The sequence below is a fragment of the Rhinopithecus bieti genome, unplaced genomic scaffold (genome assembly GCF_001698545.2).
Source record: "Rhinopithecus bieti isolate Rb0 unplaced genomic scaffold, ASM169854v2 scaffold_2453, whole genome shotgun sequence".
Classification (NCBI taxonomy): Eukaryota; Metazoa; Chordata; class Mammalia; order Primates; family Cercopithecidae; genus Rhinopithecus; species Rhinopithecus bieti.
In genome coordinates, this window is record NW_016804447.1 from 2,191,412 (window position 1) to 2,198,724 (window position 7,313).

A 7,313-nucleotide genomic window follows, 5' to 3' on the forward strand; every position below is an offset into this window, starting at 1 on the left:
CTGGCCAACATGGTGAAACCCCGTTTCTACTAAAAATACAAAAATTAGCCAGGTGTGGTGGTGTACATCTGTAGTCCCAGCTACTCAGGAGGCTGAGGCAGGAGAATCACTTGAACCCAGAAGGCAGAGGTTGCAGTGAGCTGAGATCATGCCACTGCATTCCAGTCTGGGCAACAGAGTGAGATTCCGCGAAAGAAAAGAAAGAAAAGAAAAGAAAAGAAAAGAAAAGAAAAGAAAAGAAAAGAAAAGAAGGAAGGAAGGAAACAAAGAAAGTGTGCGCAGCACCTCTCTCCCACCCTCTGTCTCTCTCACTGGCCATGTAAATATGTGCCTGCTTCCCCTTTGCCTTCTCCCTTGATTGTAAGTTTCCTGAAGCCTTCCCAGCCATACCTCTTGTATAGCATGCAGAACATGAGTCAGTTTAACCTCTTTTCTTTATAAACTGCCCAGTCTCAGATAATTGTTTAGAGCAGTGCAAGAACAGACTGAGATTTTCCATGGCAACTTTCCTGACTTGGGGTCTCCCAGCTCTTCTATTCAGTTTGGCATTTTCCAGAATCAGGCGTTGAGACCATATTTAGGATGCAAGATATTTATCAGGGATCCACTGTGAAAGGAAGATGGAAGAACTAGATAGGGGGGAGAAAAGGTCAAACCGTGATGCGGACCTGAAAAATTTCAGTCAATCTGACAGGGAGATATGGAGTGATGATTGCTATTAACGTTGCTCTATACTTCGTTAAAATGGCTTGGGTTTATAATCACTCTTGGCTGTCACCAGATGTGAGTTGCTCCAGGAATGGTGTCACCATGAATGAAGGAAGATGTTGTAGCTGAAGCAAATCTTTAAAAAGCAAACAGCTGGAAACCATCTGCTGACTAAAATACCTGTAGAAATCCTTTGAGGGGAATGGGATGAAGCCCCTTCATTTCTACCACACCTTGCAACAATTGTTTAAGCTTCTATTTCTTTATATTAAAACTTAGAACTTAAATAATTAAAACTGACTTTTTTATTTGATTGATAAATAGACATAAGCAACTTTTTGATTATATTTTAATTATTTTCTTGATGTCTGTCTCTTTCATCAGTTGGTAGCATCCTGAGGTTATAGGACCTGCATTTTCTTATTTTTTGCGTCATCTAACAGAACATATGACTAATAATAAAATGTGTTAATAATTGAATAAGAGGGGCATATGAAATAAGTCTTAAATGATTATTAAAGTTTGCCAGTCAGAGCACTGGGAATAAAGGCAAAATGGTTTTTGTGCTAATTAATTACAGTCACTAAACTATTTTCTTCTGTGTCTTTAGGACATATAAAGGAATAGTTTACATCTATTCACTGCACTGTAAAAGCTTAATCATCTCCCAAGCAGATGTCTCTTCAAAAACAATTGAGAGAATAAGTAAAATATTTTATTTTTTCAGATAATTCATTTAAATGTAAATATTTCAGTGTGTAAACCATTTTAATAGTTATTTTGAAAATCTGAATTGCATTTGTAAATTTTTATAAGTTTAAATAAAGACTGGAAAATAAAGATAACATTTTTTAGAAGTTTCTAAATAGAAAAACATTCGTTCTAGTTTTTAATTCTACACGGGAGATGTTATAACATTTTTCTGCCTAATTTTTTGTGGGTTTTACTTTATGCTAGGCAATATTCTATCCCTCTTTTATAAATGGGATAATTTATATATTTTTATAAAATTAAATTATGTAAGCATATTTAAAGTACCTTAGGTGTAATGGATTCTAAAGTATTCTCACTATAGTAACCTTAATTATCATTTTAATTTAGCAAAGAATTGCCATTCTATCTTCATATTTTTAGCACCAAACATTGTATTTGACCCAGAATTGCACTAAATAAATGTTAGTTTTTATTTAAAGAGAATAAAAAATCACTAAAATAGTTCAAAAATTATAATACGGAATGTTAAACAAATTGAGAAATCAAAGAAAAAACTAGTCTTCACATAAATAATGGAAGCCATTTAAGACTTCTATTGCATTGTTTTCTTCAGATATTAGCTCACAAATGATGTTTGTCCATCACCCAAACAAATTTTCATTTTAAAATCTGAATGATGACTCAGAAAGGGAATATGAGATTACTTACTTTTCCCTATCAGTTGAGAATATAAAGGTGTTCAACTAATTTGTGGTAGATGAAGGGCTGGAAATTTAATCTCCAAATATTAAATTCACAATCACTATTTCCTAGTCAAAAACATTCATTGTGAGGTTCCTGTTGTTTCTGTCATCCATTCTTCTAGAACTGTAAAGAAAAAAATATAAAATAGATTCCATTGCATAAATCAAGTATTTTTATGCTTTTATATTTGGCACATGTTTATTTGATGGCTCTGCAATGTATGAAACTAAGTTCTTTGTTAATGTGATTAATCCTATAAATCAATAACTGCTTTCATAAAGGATCTCTTGCTATAATAAAATATAGCCAGCTCCTAAAGCTATTCGTTTTACAGTTTACCCAACGGCTTGCCTAAAACACTAACTCCCCTTATCATCCAAAGCCTGCCCAGCCTCCACTGCCAGTGTCAAGTTTTGTTTAATACAAGGAGACTAGGAGGTTGAAAATTAAGATTTTAGCTCTCATGCCACCTCTAACTTAAGCCATATTACCTGTTTGAGCTTGAAGTCTGTTTGTATATAAGACAAGGATCTACATATGTGATTTATAAGTTCTGTTCAAAAGTTGCATAGAACTGCAGAGTGTTTTTCCTTAACTTACCATTTCTTTACTGATTTCCTACAGCATTTCATACCTACTGTCATATAATCTGGTGCTTGGAAAGCAATATGCTTAACTTTGTATGGCTTTCTCTTTGTTTATTGTTTGTATACATGTCTTATTTTCTAAACCAAATTGCAAATTCTTCAAGGAAAGTCTTGTACTTAATCTCCACTAGTCTCTCTCACTTATAACAATATCTAAAACACATTTGATACTTCTGGGTTTATTTAATAAGGCCATAGCTCAAGAACTTAAACTTAGAAAAAATCAGATGACAATTATTAATGTTATTGTTTAAAGGGGCCCATTGCTTTATCAAATAAGTAATATTTGAGAAGTGTACAGAATTGTCAAAACTTTTCATTGCTTTCGCCCAGTAAACACATGTGACCAGAGGAGCTTCCTAAATATAGTGTATCAGAAACACGTCTCTGCCTTTTCTCTTTAGGAACTGCCTTCTTTCACAACTACTCTCCACGAAATAAATAATAAAATCTGGCTTACCTGTTCAGAGGTTGCCAACCCCTGCCAGAAGAAAAAAGAAAAAATAAATAAAAACCAATTGGAGAAAATGGCAGTTTGATGGGAAATGCTACGTGTGTCCTCTTTTTTGTTTCACCTCTCCTTCCCGTATCAATTCCTCTGGAATAGTTCTTCTCATTCTGAATATATCTTTCTCTCCTATCTTTTCTCCCATCCTTGCACAAGGCTCTGGAAATGATTTTTAATGTGTAATCTGAATGGTGCTCTGGAGCTTATGGTCTTATTCGATCCTCCTAAGAAACTTGTGAAATAAATATAGAATTTAGCGTCTGAATGTCACACAAAGTAATGAAATTGAACTTTAGAGTGACAGAGCCGAGATCAGAATCCAGGCCGGGTGTATGGCTCATGCCTGTATTCCCAGACTATAGGAAGCTAAGGTTGGCTGGAGGATCACTTGAGCCCAAGAATTCAAGGTCCAAGGCTGCAGTGAGCTATGCTTGTGCCACTGCATGCTAGTCTGGGTGAGCTATGCTTGTGCCACTACATGCTAGTCTGGAAGACTAGTTCCTAAAAAATAAAAAATAATACTGTAAAATTAAAAATTCTCACATCCCAGAGAAAATTTCTTGAAGTAACAATGTAAAACAAGAAGCCAAATAATAGTAACATAACCTTTCTTCCCTACTTGCTTCTTTTGAATTGTCTTTAACTTTTTGTTCTTAAATATGTTTCCCATTATACTCGGGTTGTTTAAATATGAGATAATCAATAAGAGATACTAAACATTCCGAGGGTACAAGACATAAGACATAGAGAAATCTTTTAAAAAATTCATTGTCCTCTATTATGTGAATGAAACAAATATATATTATAATGTGAACAATAATTTGATAAAGCATATTTGTAAATTTCATTGATATAAGCATTTTCAAACTTGCTAAAATTTAAAGGGAAACTGTATTGAAATGTTGCATCAGTTTTACACTCTTGCCTCTATTTTGATAGATTTTCAGGAGTATTGTCTCAGAACTAGTACAAGGGAATGCTGAACTCTCATTTCTTTCACTATCCTGACCTAGACTTTTTAGAGTATCAGATTTTCCTTTTAAACATTCTACAATTAATCAAGTATAACCAATTTAATTTTGAAGAATACATGCCAAAATCTTTTCCATAATTTGTGATGCTTTCCTTATAGCCAGTTGAGCTGTGATCTTCAAACTGATTAACTCTGTTTTTTTTTTCTGCTTGTAAGAGCCTGCAGGTAGGTACTGATCCATTCCAATTAATATCTAATGATGATGAGCTAAAGACAAAATCCTAGTTAACATCTCCCATCTGTGGTTATGCATAAAATATCTGCTTCTGGCAAGTGACACCATATGCAAATCAAAAATTTGAATCCTGCAGAAGAATCCTGCAGAAGTTACATAATATATTCACATATGCCTAAAATAGAAATTTTCCCACTTTTACCATCTTCCATTTCTGTAATATTCAGGAACCCTATAAATATAGTTAGAAATATATTTTATTTTATTTTATTTTATTTTCTAGTATGCTTGTTTTGGCTCTCACATTAAATAATACTTTGCAAAATAAATTGAATTTAATGGATATTAATTTTTGAAAATTAGCATTGCTTTTAATGTCATTATAATATTCTTAAGGCTAGTGGCTACATGCAACTATTATAGTATCCCCCTAGGACCTAATACTTAACATATACTTGCTGCCTTAAGGCCTTCTTCATATTTGCTGCCAGCAAAACCATCCATCCATATGATTCACTGTTTTCAGACTTAAAAATGAATGTAAGTAATATATTCCATGTGTAGATTTTAAACTCTTGTTATTTCAGAAAGAAAATTGTCTAGTCTCTCTCTCTCAGCAGTTAGTTTCTACTTGGTATTAGGTTGTTTACATTTTGGTGGCTGTATATCCGTAAAATTAGTCTAAGGTTCATTTTAAGGGAGCATCATTCTTAGGGAGCCTTGTCCATGAGAATAAATTATGAAATTAATAATTAACTTGGCATTACATGAGCAATTCTTGATGGAATCCAGTGTTCAAAAATAATGTTAGCGTCTTGGAAGGAGTCACTGGGGAAAACTTTTAGAGACAAAGTGCTCTTCTTGAATGTATAAGACTGTGCCACTGTGTGACATCAGAAAACTGGGCATTTATAGCTTAATAAAACAGCTCTGTTATTAAATAGTAAGTATGCCCTCTTACTTGAAAACTTCTCATTCACGTGGAAACCAGGTAAACTCCAGAAGTTAAAGAAGAGAAGATGGTAAAAAGTGATATCATTTTAGGAATATAAGGATACATCTTATAACTTCTATAGCACTGAATTTTTTTCAGTCAAGTGGGACATAGGAAGATGTTTTCATTATCTTTTGACTGGACAGTACAAATATTTTTTATCATCTCCTGGAAAATTATATGTGTTCCTCACATTTTATTAACTCATGAAGTACACACTTTAACTTTAAACCACTCAGGCTAATCCTTCTCTCACTTGAGGAATTTAATTATAGAATATTGCCTCAAGTGAGAAAAGTAATTTTGAAGGTGTATTTGCATAGGTGCTGGGCTGTGTCTTTGCTGTGTCTTTATTTTATTCCTTTTAGATATTCACTGAGTTCAGCTGGGTTCTCTGAGTCTCTGAGGTGTTAGAATACTAGCAATTTTATGATCAGTAAATGGTTATTAGTGGAAAACGTGAGTTTTGAGAAACTTAGGAAAGCTGGGATATTCATCTCTTGGAATAAGGCAAACAATGATGAATCTCTCTTTACTGAGAGATTTATTCGTTTATTGGAACTTTGACATGAACAACTCCCACTCCTAAATACACGACTGGGAATAGTAAATTCTTATGGAGGTGAGGACTCTGTATATGACTGATCAAGAGTGAATGAATGGGAATATTATTCAGCACTAAAAAGAGAGGAGCCATGAGCGGTGGCTCTTGCCTATAATCCCAACATTTTGGGAGGTAGAGGTGAGTGGATCACTTGAGCCCGGGAGTTTGAGACCAGCCTGGTCAAAATGGTGAAACCTCCATCTCTACAAAAAAAAAAAAAAAAAAAAAAAAAAATTAGCCAAGTGTGATGGCGTGCCTGTAATCCCAGCTACTCAGGAGGCGGAGGTCGGAGTCAGCCAAGATCCCACCACTGCACTCCAGCATGGGTGACAGAGTCAGATCCTGTCTCCAAAAAATTAGAAAAAAAAGAGAAATAAGAAATGAGCTAACAAACCATGAAAAGACATGGAGGAACCTTTTAAAATTTTTTTATTTTCAATTTTTTTGGGTATGTAGTAGGTGTACATATTTATGGGGTACAACCTTAAACATATATTACTAGGTGAAAGAAGCCAATAGGAAAAGGATACATACTACATGATTCCAAGTACAGGGCATTCTGGACAAGTTGAAACTGTGGAGAGAGTAAAAGATCAGCGGTTGCCGGGAGCTGAGGGGAGAGAAGGATGACTAGGCAGACCACAGGGATTTTAGGGCAGTGAAACCATTTTGTATGATAACACGATGGATACTTGCCACTATACATTTTCCGAAAACCCATAGAACATAAAACCAGGAATGAATCCTACTGTAAACCATGTACTTTGTGTGGTAATGATGTGTTAATGTAGGTTTTCAGCTGTAACAAATGTACCACTCTGGCAGGGAATCTTTGCAGTGGGGAGGTTATGCATATGCAAGTACAAGTATTTGAAAATTTCTGTACTTTCTGTTCAATATTTCTGTGAACCTAAAACTTCCCTGAAAAGTAAAGTTTGGCCAGGCGCGGTGGCTTACGCCTGTAATCCCAGCACTTTGGGAGGTGGAGGCAGGCAGATCACGAGGTCAGGAGATCGAGAACATCCTGGCTAACACGGTGAAACCCCATCTCTACCAAAATACAAAAAATTAACCTGGCTTGGTGGCGGGCTCCCGCAGTCCCAGCTACTCTGGAGCCTGAGGCAGGAGAATGACGTGAACCCGGGAGGCGGAGCTTGCAGTGAGCAGAGATCGCGCCACTGTACTC